General features: G+C 45.4%; 1 long non-coding RNA gene across 1 annotated transcript in view; it reads left to right on the top strand.

Annotated features, from left to right (window-relative positions):
- The window catches only part of LOC130294494 (uncharacterized), a 221,478-nt gene that overhangs the window by 175,825 nt on the left and 32,457 nt on the right, over nt 1-13,196 (top strand). The window lies entirely within an intron of this gene.

The raw sequence follows: 13,196 nt of genomic DNA, 5'->3' as shown, positions 1-13,196 counted from the left end.
GTCCACCATAACTCTGCTGCTTTCATTTTGTGAAATTTCTATTTCCTGTTGGAGTTCCTTCCCTCCAACTACAAATCACAGGATCCCTTGTTTTTAAGTGTAAGCTCAAGCGGGATTTCAGAAGTGTGAATGGGAGTGCCGAATCCCATAGAAGTCTATGGGCTTTAATTTGAGGCGGAATTCCTCAAGCGGAAATTCCGCTGTGTGAATAGACCCCTTTAGCTTCTCCAGCTATGAGGTGATATAAATGAAATTTTGAGAAATTTCTCAATTTGAAAAATTCCCACAGTAATAAATTCCAATTCTGGACTGCCGAAAGAATGAACATGCATTGCCGTCAATGGAGTCAGACCATGACTGCGCGGTTTTAGCGCTAATTGATTTCAACGGTGCTTGATGCACACGGAAATTTTTTATGTACAAGGGGCCTAAAGGAGTTGTTCTGGATTAGGATAAAATGGTCAGCATTGTTTTTTCTAGAAACAGTCCAGCTCTTGTCCATAGTCTGTGTCTTGTATTACAGTACTTATACATTCCCTTGCAATGGGATGGGATGCAATACCAGACGTGGCCAATAGTAACATTGTGTTTGGTAAAAGTGCTTCTCAACTTGGCTGTTTAATGCATGAGCAAATCTGATCGTTACTTCAACAATACATTCTGCCCACCCCCCATTAGGAACCATAGTTCCAAATCGTAAGGACAGGGACTATTAAGTCCAGGCTAGGCCCAGAGGTCATGTTCCATAAAGGCGTACTCTCAATCCTCCGCATTTGCTCTGCACTGTATGGATTTGATAATATCTGTGATTTAAGTGCTGCAGATATTAATTGTGTTGCGTCTCCCCGCAGGAAGCAGTCGCCGCCGCGGTCTGGACACGGTCACATCATAGCGCACAGTTGTGATAAAAGACCTTTCTAGCTCATCCTTGTTTATAGAGCGCACAAAGTAATTATAAGACCTCTTCAGCAGGGAAGAAGGAGACAGATTTAAGATCTCGCTTATAAGAAGCCTTCAAAAGTGTCATGATGAGTTTGAGGCGGTAATTCTTGAAAACTACCCCAGGAGCCCTGATAATGTACCAGGCATAATTAACCCCTGTGTGATTGATTTACAATGGAAAAGTGATGGTCACACATGTGTGTACATCCATGTAAACCTGACCTTTCCATATCTAGAATGGTCCCGCTGACTGTATGTTAAAGGACAAGCCCCTTATATGGCTGGAAGCAATGTCAACTTAAAGGGGTATTCTGGCTTTATACATCTTATCCCCTATCCAAAGGATAGGGGATAAGATGTATGATTGCAGGGTTCCCGCCGCTGGGGACCCCCACCATCTCGGTGCAGCCCCCGGCATTCTGTGCTGGACTCTGCCTCGGAGATGGGGACGTGACGTGACATCACGGCCATGTCCCTACTGTCGTCATGCTCCTCCATTCATGTCTATGAGAGGGGGCACCACACCCTGACATCACGTCCCCCATCTCGGAGGCAGCGCCCAGCACAGAATGCAAGGGGCTGCACCGAGATCACGGGGGTCCCCAGCGGCGGGATCCTTGCGATCATACATCTTATCCCCTATCCATTGGATAGGAGATAAAATGCATAAAGCTGGAATACCCCTTTAAGGGCCTAATATAAAAGCTATCGTGGGCAAAGCGGGCTTATATTGCCCCTTTAAACAGGCCCAGCCATCAAATGAGCAAATTAGTGTTCTCTAGACTAATCTCCGGTTATCATTGTTCATTGGCTGTTAACAGTGGATATGCGGCTGACAGTGATGTAAGTTAAAGGGGTACTCCGGCCCCAGACATCTTATCCCCTATCCAAAGGAAAGCGGATAAGATGTCATATCGAAAGGGATCCCGCTGCTGGGGACCCCTGCGATCTCTCCTGCAGCACCCCTTGTCATCAGCCTCACAGAGCGAAGATGACTCTGATGACTCACGATACAGGGGCCGGAGTATTGTGACATCATGGCTCCGCCCCCTCATGACGTCACACCCCGCCAAATGGAGGGGGCGTGACGGCCGCCCTGCCCCCTCACATAGACTTGCATTGGGGGGGCAGGGCGTGACGTCATGAGGGGGTGGAGCCGTGAAGTCACAATACTCCGGCCCCTGTATTGTGAGTCTCAGAGACGGAGCGATCTTTGCTCCATGAGGCTGATGACAGGGGGTGCTGCAGGAGAGATCATGGGGGTCCCCAGTGGCGGGACCCCCGTGATCAGACATCTTATCCCCTATCCTTTGGATAGGGGATAAGATGTCTAGGGCCGGAATACCCCTTTAAGGCCCACACAAACAATCCAACGATCATTTGTGCAGCCCTCCCCATACAAAGTATGAGCAGTGTAAAAGTAAGCACCTTAACAAGACTTAAAGGAGAACTCCAGAATATAAAAATTGTCCCCCATACTGCCGGCAGTAAAAAAATAAAGATGTACATACCTTCCTTTGCTCCCCCAGGCAGTGTGTCGTTTTCGGCCCGGCAGCAGGTGCCGGTGTAGTAAAGAATTTTGTGTCTTGAAGCGTTCTAACACTGCCGCTCAGCCTATCGCTGGCCGAGTCGGGACTTCACTGCGGCTGGTGATTGGCTGAGCGCAGTATGACTCGCCGACCACCGGCAACCAGGAAGAGGATCGTGGTGGAGACCGGAGATGGTTACCGTAGGCCCTGGGGGAGCGAAGGAAGGTATGTACATCTTTATTTTTTTACTGCCGGCAGTATGGGGGACAATGTTTACATTCTGGAGTTCTCCTTTAAACAAGCACTAACACTTTTACTAGGCATGGATATGTGGGTCTGCCCATCGACAAGGACACATAGCTGTCTCTGTTAACATGCCTGTCATATATGTCAATATGATGTTCATGTTTTTGGTATGTTTTATACTTGTGACATCGTGTTGTATCTATGGTTTTTGTTCCTAGACTTCTAGCCTTGGTATTCATTGGTGTCTCCTTTCGTCATCATAGTAACTGACAGCAAGAATGATTCATTTGTCAGCTGATAGAAAGAGGATTATTCCAGGGCTCAGGAAGAGGCTAATGGGGATGTGAGTTTTGTGGTTCTGGAGCAGATAAAAGGTATGTCTTGGTGCCAGGTGTGGATGGTCTGTGTGAAGTCAGGTTGACCCGCAACTTGTCGATGAGTTTGAGTAGGTCTGCGGCCTGTCCACTGGAGTAGTGTCAGTGAACTGGAGGGTAGTGTGGGCATGTTCTCTGAGGGAGAGTGGAAACAGAGTGCGTGATGTGGGGCCTGTGGTCTAAGATAGCCATGGATAGAGCTGTCACCTTGACCTTGCTGAGCAAAGCCATGAGAGTCACATGCAAATGGGGAGCTCTCCAGGGAATTTTTGTTGTCTTAGGCCCCCTTTACATGGGCCAATTATTGGCCAAATAAGCATTTGTAGGAACGGCTGTTTCCAATAACTGGCCCACATAGATGAATGAGCATTTTGATGTTTGTCGGCTGACTGAATCTTTAGCGCAGGCCTAAAAAATCATTACCCTATGTAAATAGGAGATGTGCTCCTGACAATGATGAAATTAAAGGGCCACACAAACAATCCAGCAATTCTTCAAGCGGCCCTGCATGCACACTCATCAACCCATGTAAAGGCTCTTTAAGCAAACGTCAATCAACAAGACTGGCGTTTGGTATTGTGCAGCTGTCGGTCTTTCTGGAAGGGTCCTTAGTGTAGTTGTCTAGAATAGTTTAGAGACAACTAGATTACTGAACAGAACTCACTGAGGTGATGTAGCCATATTCACTTGTCATCCCAGGGACTGGTCAATCCTGGAAAGCCTGCAGGGATCTATGGGAGATGCAAGTGGAATTGAGTGGTGCTAGACTTAATGTGTACCTGTCGTTTCAAATACTTTTTACATGGTTTTGATATATTAACCCTTCAGAGTGGTGACTTAGTACTCTAACTGCTGTAATTGAGGTCCTGAGAGTTCCCTTCATGGTGCACAGCTATTTCTCTTTCTTTCCATTTCAGGGGATGGGAGCAGAGCTTTACAGTTTACAAGCGGTACATGAACAGTTACTTCCTCCCTTACCTCTCTGGCCAATCACTGGATGGCAAAGCACAGCACTTTCTCCTCTCTGATATGCCATAACATAGTGCTGGACTGTACATGGTGGCACTGTACTGGAGGTGATTTAAAGAGCATTACTATAGATGGCATGTGGTGGGAGAAGAGGTTATTTATGTACTGGGTTTCCAGGGTGCAGTGTGAGTATAAAGGAAAGAAACAGCTAAGCTATGGTTTACCTTTCAGGAACACTGCGAATCCTCTAGTGGATGAGAAACTCTTCACTTGCATGCACACAGCCTAGGCTTTCTCTAAAGTGCATAGCACTAGCTAATCCTCACCCCCACATCCTTAGTTCTATCTCGCTGTCTTTATACTAGAGATGTATTTCCTCTAACAACGGGCAGGAAACTGCATTAAGAAAAGAAGGGAGACACCTAGTGGTGAAGACTTTAGAGCAGTTTTTTGGGGTCATTTTTGGTAAATTAAAGGGGTACTCCGGTGGAAAACTTTTTTTTTTTTTTTTTTTTTTTTTTTAAATCAACTGGTGCCAGAAAGTTAAACAGATTTGTAAATTACTTCAATAAAAAATCTTAATCCTTCCAGTACTTATTAGCTGCAGCAGAGGAACTTCTTTTCTTTTTGGAACACAGTGCTCTCTGCTGAATCATGAGCACAGTGCTCTCTGCTGACATCTCTGTCCATTTTATGAACTGTCCAGAGCAGCATGTGTTTGCTATGGGGATTTTCTCCTACTCTGGACAGTTCTTAAAATGGACAGAGATGTCAGCAGAGAGCTCTGTGTTCCAAAAAGAAAAGAATTTCTTTTGTAGTATTTAGCAGCTAATAAGTACTGGAAGGATTAAGATTTTTTAATAGAAGTAATTTACAAATCTGTTTAACTTTCTGGCACCAGTTGATTTAAAAAAAAAGTTTTCCACAGGAGTACCCCTTTAAGGGATTTACATTCTACTAAGCTCATTCAACAGAGCATGAGGATATCCTGTGGCATCCTCAATAACCACTGTGCTCAGCCAACCCGCAGGCTCCATTCCCTCTAGCCTGTTTACCACCACATAAGGATAATTGGCTTCTTTCTTAGGAGTTTGTTTTGGATGCACACTTCATGGCAACAGGTAGCACTGGACAGACTTGTGTCTTTTATGCATACTGACCCTCATTTCCTTAGAAAATCGGGTTGTAAGTCTATGTTGCTTTCTTACCCGACTGCTTTTTTCCCCTGGTATTTATTATTATGTCGCATCCTGTTTGTCTCACGTGAGTTTTGTTGGTTTTGGTTTCCAACTCCTCTGAGCTGTCGGGAAAAAATCCACAACAATACAACAAATTCGGGTTGGAAACCTTTATAAATACGTGGGAAAGCTCAGAAATGTCGGGTTACGCCCCTTTTTCGGGTTTGGGAGAATCCACATCGGGTCCGTCGGGAAAAAATGTTGCATCGTGTCGCAGACTGGCGCATGATGTCTGCGACATGTCGCAGACAAAGATGCGCCAAAAAAAAACGACAAAACAAGTCGGGTTTAGAATAGTAAATGAGGGCCACTATCTTTTGAAAACCCTTGATATTGGAAAGTATGAGTAGGTCACGGGCCAGGTTTTGTCAGTAAACCTCATGCACAGGTCTTTGTATTTTTGTGTTACCTGTTGCTTTTCCCATCAGGCTTGAAGCTCTAAAAGGAATAAGAAGGAAAGTTTGTAATTACATTGATGTCAGTCGGATGTCTGCAAGGTGCTGTCGTCTAGTATTGTAACCACCTAGAAAGCTGTTGAATTAGATTTTAGTCACTATTATGCACAGAATACAAATGTTCTAAAGAGCCGCAGACAGTCTAGAAAGTGTGGGGAGAAGAAGGGCGGGTACAGGCAGGGGGATGGGTAAGGAAGGGCAGAGGGACAGGTAAGAGCAAGGGGCAGGTACAGACAGAGGCACAGTAAGTGCACAGGAATAGGTAAGAACAGGAGACGTTGCAGGCAGAGGGAGAGATAAGAGCATTGTAATGGGCTCTAGCAAATGGTTGGATACTAGCAGAGGAAGGGATACGATGAATGGATACAGCGAAAGGGGTAGAGGTAGACAGAGGGGCAGGCAATAGCAAATGTTCAGATACAGGCCAAGAAATTGGTACCAGCAAATGGGTGGGTACAGGCAGGGGGTTGGGTACACAATTTATTGCGGTGACCTCGTCTTTTATGTGGGTCTATGGTTCTGTTCACATCTTGTATGCATCAAATGTATAACCCAGATGTACAGCATACAGCCATATACAGTAGTTGCATATGTTGCCCAAAGCCCATAGAGATGTGAACAAGCATCAGGAGCCGTTAAACAGCCCATCACCATGGAGCACTCCTTGGAGCTACAATTTTAACGTTCCTGCGAATGGATCATAAATATAGTTAGATGAAGTTTTTAACCTTCCACTGTTTTTCAATGGACAACATATCTGTTCAAGCCAGTTAAAAACTGTATGATAAACTATAGTCCCCAAACATAAGCCAAAAGGACATTCTTATGTCTTTCCTAGTATACCCTGTAAATACACTCGATGTATACTGGGGGATCACAAACACCAAATGCCATATGAACATAACCTCGTTCCTGACACAAGCAACGGAGCTGGACAGCCTGTTTCACAATGGACACCAGTGGGTCCCGATAGGTCCCATTGTTTTTGAATGGGGTGAATCTGGTTTCCGTTGTTTTGCAGAAGTTAAGAAAAAAAACTGATCTGCAGTCTCTTTTTCTTTGCTTATGCCCCCTGATCATAGCCCCGCTGCAGATGTGAACCCAGCCTTACACCTAAACTCTAATAAACCAAGTAACCCATTGTAGCTCTCTTTCTCTCAGCACATTTAATCTTAGGAGAAGGTTGGAAGTTCCCAGGTTCTGGCAATGTGCCCCAACTCTCCCAGTCTCTAGGAGATATGACTGTTTGTTCTAAATTCACGACTGAGGGGAGTTTGCCACGTTTTACTTCTTTTGTTTCTTGTCCTTGGAGCTGAGAAGTTTTTGTTTTGTTTGCAGATCATAATGTAATTATGAAGGATCATTAGTCAAACAAATAAACTAGTAGCGGATGTGCCGGGGATCCCGCAAAATCGAGTGAAGATATATTCATTTATTACTTATTGGATGGAACTGAGGAGGGGGCTGTGGCAGCGCTTTCTGATTTTATTCCTGAACCGTAATGCAGGATCCTCCACTTCTCTATAATTAGCCCTTTAAGGACCATGCCCATTTTGACCTTAAAAGAGCACTGTCAGGTACAAAAAAATTTGATTTGTTGTAAAGCACGCAAAACAAATAGGTTTTGCAATTGCTTTCATTAGAAAATGTTCAGTATTTCATACTGAAAAAGCCAAACAACTGCCCCCTGCCTGCTTGGACACATACTAGTCCTGCTGTGTCCATGCATCATCACCTATGTCATGGACACATTTCCTTGATTGACAGCTGTGAGCGCAGGAAAAATCCTCCCACTGTCAGCTTGTGTCCCGCTACTGTCAGTGAGGACATGTTGGGAGTTGTAGTTTTGCTACTGCTAGGGGAGATGTGAGCAGACAGCATACTGAGGGAGGGGCGGAGACCTGCACAGTGAGGCCACGCCCCCTCCCTTTGAGAGGAATTCAGACTATTGAGCTAAATTAAAAGTGTAATAAAAATAAATAAAGGTGCTAGACACATAATAATTAGATGTACATGGTCAGGATTAGGTGCTGAGTGATATATAAAAAAAAAATTTTCTTGGATCTGACGGGTACGCTTTAAGGACCAGAGCATTTTTTGCATCTGACCACTGTCACCTTAAGCATTAATGACTCTGGAATGCTTTTACTTATGAATTTGATTCTGAGATTGTTTTTTCGTAACATATTCCACTTTATCATAGTGGTAAATTTTTGTCGATACTTGCATCATTTCTTGGTGAAAAATTCAAAAAATGTTTGAAGATTTTGCATTTTTCTAATGTTGAAGCTGTCTGCTTGTGAGGACTTCAAAGTGAGGGCTTCAAAGTTCAACAGCAATTTTCCAATTTTTCTCAAAATTTTCAAAATCCGAATTTTTCAGGGACCAGTTTAGTTCTGAAGTGGATTTGAGGGATCTTCATATTAGAAATACCCCATAAATGACCCCATTATAAAAACTGCACCCCTTAAAGTATATTAATGATATTAAGGGTGCGTTCCCACCTGGCGCATCACAGTCACGCCAGCACTGGGCTCCGCCTCCAAAACTCACTACACGCAAAGGGCTGCCACCGGAAAGCCCTGTGTGTATAGTGACGAAGGATTATGCAGCGTATTTCCCGCTGTTGCCACAAATTTAGCGAAGCGTGAAATATGCTGCGTATATGCCAGGTGGGAACGCACCCTCAGAATGTTTATTAACCCTTTAGGTGTTTCACAGGAATAGCAGCAAAGTGAAGGAGAAAATTCTAAATCTCAATTTTTTACACTAACATGTTCTTGAATTTTTACAAGGAGTAAAAGGAGAAAATGCCCCCAAAATGTGTAACCCAATTTCTCTCAAATAAGGAAATACCTCATATGTGGATGTAAAGTGCTCTGTGTGCACAATAGAGGGCTCAGAAGCAAAGGAGCGACAATGGGATTTTGGAAAGTGAATTTTGCTGAAATGGTTTTGGGGGGGCATGTTGCATTTAGGAAGCCCCTATGGTGCCAGAACAGCAAAAAAAACAAAAAAAAAACAGATGGCATACTATTTTGGAAACTACACCCCTCAAGGCACGTAACAAGGGGTACAGTGAGCCTTAACACGTCACAGGTGCTTGATGACTTTTCGTTAAATTCGGATTTGTAAATGAGAAAAAAAAAATTTCACTAAAAGAGTATGGAAATACCCCATATATGGATGTCAAGTGCTCTGCTGGCGAACTGCAATGCTCAGAAGAGAAGGAGCCGCATTTGGCTTTTTGAAAGCAAATTTTGCTGATATGGTTTTTGGGGGGGCATGTCACATTTATGGTGCCAGAACAGCAAAAAAAAAACAAAAAAACACATGGCATACTATTTTGGAAACTACACCCCTCAAGGCACGTAACAAGGGGTACAGTGAGCCTTAACACCCCACAGGTGTTTGACGACTTTTTGTTAAAGTCGGATGTGTAAATTAAAAAAGAAAAAAATGCTCTAAAATGCATTTTTTTTCCCCAAATTTACAATTTTTACAAGAGGTTATAGGAGAAATTGTCCCCCCCCAAATTTGTAACCCCATTTCTTCTGAATATGGAAATACCCCATGTGTGGATGTAAAGTGCTTTGCGGGCAAACTACAATGCTCAGAAAAGAAGGAGCGCCATTGGGCTTTTGGAGAGAGAATTTGTTTGGAATGGAAGTCGGGGCCCATGTGCGTTTACAAAGCCCCCATGCTACCAGAACAGTGGACTTTTGGAACAGCAGGCTGTGCAAATTAAAAAATTAATTTTACATTTTCACGGACCACTGTTCCAAAAATCTGTCAGACACCTGTGGGACGTAAATGCTCACTCCCCCCTTATTACATTCTGTGAGGGGTGCTGTTTCAAAAATGGGGTCACATGTTGGGAAGGTTCCACCATTCTGGCACCATGGGGGCTTTGTAAATGCACATGGCCTTCACTTTACATCCACATATGGGGTATTTCCTTACTCAGAAGAAATGGTGTTACAAATTTTGGGAGGCTTTTTTCCTATAACCCCTTGTGTAAATAAAAAATTTGGGATAACACCAGCATTTTAGTGAAAAAATGCAAATTTTTCATTTTCACATCCAACTTTAACGAAAATTCTTCAAACACCTGTGGGTAGTTAAGGCTCACTGTACCCCTTGTTACGTTCCTTAAGGGGTGTAGTTTCCAAAATGGGTTCACATGTGGGTGTTTGTCAAATGTAATGATCAGCCACCCCTGTTCAAATCACCTCAAATGTACATGGCGCTCTCACTCCTGAGCCTTGTTGTGTGCACGCAGAGTAAAGTTGGAGCCGACCCCAACTTTACCTTTTCATAAGGGGTAAAAGGAGAAAAATCCCTTCAAAATTTGTTAGCCATTTTCTCCCGAGTACGGAAATACTTCATATGTGGCCCTAAACTGTTGCCTTGAAATACGACAGGGCTCCAAAGTGAGAGTGCCATGTGCATTTGAGGCCTAAATTAGGGATTTGCATAGGGGTGGATATAGGGGTATTCTACGCCAGTGATTCCCAAATAGGGTGCCTCCAGCTGTGGCAAAACTCCTAGCATGCCTGGACAGTCAGTGGCTGTCCGGCAATACTGGGATTTGTTGTTTTGCAACAGCTGGAGGCTCCGTTTTGGAAACAGCGCCGTACCAGATGTTTTTCATTTTTATTGGGGAGGGGGGTGGAGGTAACTGTGTAGGGATGTGTGTATATGTAGTGTTTTTTACTTTTTATTTTGTGTAGGTGTAGCGTAGTATTTTTAGTTTTATTATCGTGTTTCCCGCTGGGAGTTTTAGCTGCAGCGGAAAATTTGCTGCATTTCAAGCTTGCAGTGAGAAACTCGCTGTAAACCCCCGCCCGTGTGACTGTACCCTGTACATTCACATGCCCTTCGGCTGTCCTCAGGGGGGGTCAAACTTCCAGCTGTTGAAAAACTACAACTCTCAGCATGCAGTAACAGCAGAAGGACATGCTGGGACTTGTAGTTATGCAACAGCTGTAGGCATACTACTACAACTTCCAGCATGATGTTTGGCTGTCCGTGCATGCTGGGGGTTGTAGTTATGCAACAGCTGGAGGCACACTGGTTGCAAAACACTGAGAGTTTGTTACTTAACTCAGTGTTTCCCAAACTGTGTGCCTCCAGCTGTTGCAAAACTACAACTCCCAGGATGCATGGTCTGTCAGTGCCTCCTCCACTTGTCTGCCGCCGGTCCCCAGTCCCTGCTGCCTGCGCCGATCCTCAGGTATGTGCTTCCAGTCCCCCCGCCACATTGGCCCCAGGGTCATCTTCTCCCGCTGTACCCAGACTTCTAGGGGCGGGCAGAGTGGGGGATCTGAACTTTCACCCCCCCCCCCCCCCAAGTCAGCTGAGATACTGTGATTGGTCCACAGGGTCCAATCACAGTGATCGCTGACCAGCACCATTTACAGAAGATCCTGGGGTGGCTTGCAGAAGTTGTCTCCCGCCAGTAACAGCAGGACTTCTGCCTGTTAACCAGTGCAATTCCGAGCATCGCCGGATTAACTTAATGACTTATATAAAAGGCGGGATGCGCGAACTAGATGCATAACTCGCCATTTATATAAGTCATTCTGCGGGAAGGGGTTAAAGCCTGGATTATTATCACTCCCCATTAATTCTTAACTTCAGTATATATCATAGCTAACACGTAAGTTTGTGGATAGACGGGTTATTCTGTACAACTAGGTGTAAATCAATGAGTAGGAATTAGGTATCGGGATAGACTGACCCTTATCCCTAATATTAAAAGATTCCTTACCAACAGTGATTGTTTTTAAGGGCTGGCGCTTAGCAAATGTGGTGCCAATATTCAAAACAGGGTCAAAAATTGATCACGGAAACTGCAGGCCTGTGAGTTTAATATCTATTGTGAGTAAAATATTTGATGATTTTCTAAGAGATGTTATTTTGGAATATCTTAATGATAATAACCTTCTAACACACTGTCAACATAGGTTTATGAGCGATCGGTCCTGTCAGACTAATCTGATCAGCTTTTATGGGAAGGATAGTTCTCTACTGAACCTGGGTGAAGCTGTGGATGTTGTGTATCTGCACTTTCCAAGACATTTGATACTGTGCCACACCAAAGATTAGTACATAAAATGAGGATGCTGGGACAAGGGGAGGATACCGTATACACTCGAGTATAAGCTGAGTTTTTCAGCACGATTTTTCGTGCTGAAAACGCCCCCCTCGGCTTATACTCGAGTGAACTCTCCGCCTGTCAATCCCTTCATCACTGGTCTTCAACCTGCGGACCTCCAGATGTTGCAAAACTACAACTCCCAGCCATCGGCTGTCCGGGCATGCTGGGTGTTGTAGTTTTGAAACCTCTGGAGGTTCGCAGGTTGAAGACCACTGCGGTCTTCATCATCATCCAGCCCCCCTCCCTTTTGTTTTGTACTCACCGCCCCTAATTTTACCCCAAAAACCCAGGAAAAGTTATTGACTCGACTATAAGCCTAGGGTGGGAAATACATCATCCCCCCCATGTAATCATCCAGACCCCCGTCATCATCCAGACCCCCGTCATCATCCCCCCCTTCATCATCACCCCCTGTCAATCCCTTCATCAGTGGTCTTCAACCTGCGCTCCTCCAGATGTTGCAAAACTACAACTCCCAGCATGCCCGGACAGCCATCGGCTGTCCAGGCATGCTGGGAGTTGTAGTTTTGAAACCTCTGGAGGTCTGCAGGTCGAAGACCACTGCGGCCTTCGTCATCATATCCCCCCCCCCCTTCATCATCAACGCCTGTCAATCCCCTCATCAGTGGTCTTCAACCTGCAGACCTCCAGATGTTGCAAAACTACAACTCCCAGCATGCCCATCCGGCCCCCCCCCCCCCCCCCTTTGTTTTGTACTCACCTCCCCTCGGCGGGAAGTTAGGGTGAGCTGGTCCGGGCCATCTATGCTGTAGGTACCGTCCGGTGGGGATGGTTAGTCGTTGCGGGCTGTCCATTTTCACCAGGGGGGGCCTCTTCTCCGCGCTTCGGGCCCGGCCACGTCGTCAAGGCAACGTCACTAGTCCGGGCCGAAGCGCGGAGAAGAGGCCCCCAGGTGAAAATGAACAGCCCGCAACGACTAACCATCCCCACCGGACGGTACCTGCAGCATAGATGGCCCGGACCAGCTCACCCTAACTTCCCGCCGAGGGGAGGTGAGTACAAAACAAAGGGGGGGGGGGGGGCGGGCATGCTGGGAGTTGTAGTTTTGCAACATCTGGAGGTCTGCAGGTTGAAGACCACTGATGAGGGGATTGACAGGCGTTGATGATGAAGGGGGGGGGATATGATGACGAAGGCCGCAGTGGTCTTCGACCTGCAGACCTCCAGAGGTTTCAAAACTACAACTCCCAGCATGCCTGGACAGCCGATGGCTGTCCGGGCATGCTGGGAGTTGTAGTTTTGCAACATCTGGAGGAGCG

Source organism: Hyla sarda, chromosome 10 (genome assembly GCF_029499605.1).
Source record: "Hyla sarda isolate aHylSar1 chromosome 10, aHylSar1.hap1, whole genome shotgun sequence".
In the NCBI taxonomy this organism is placed as follows: domain Eukaryota; kingdom Metazoa; phylum Chordata; class Amphibia; order Anura; family Hylidae; genus Hyla; species Hyla sarda.
The sequence above is the reverse complement of the archived record's forward strand: the minus strand, read 5'-3'. Positions and strand labels throughout refer to the sequence as shown.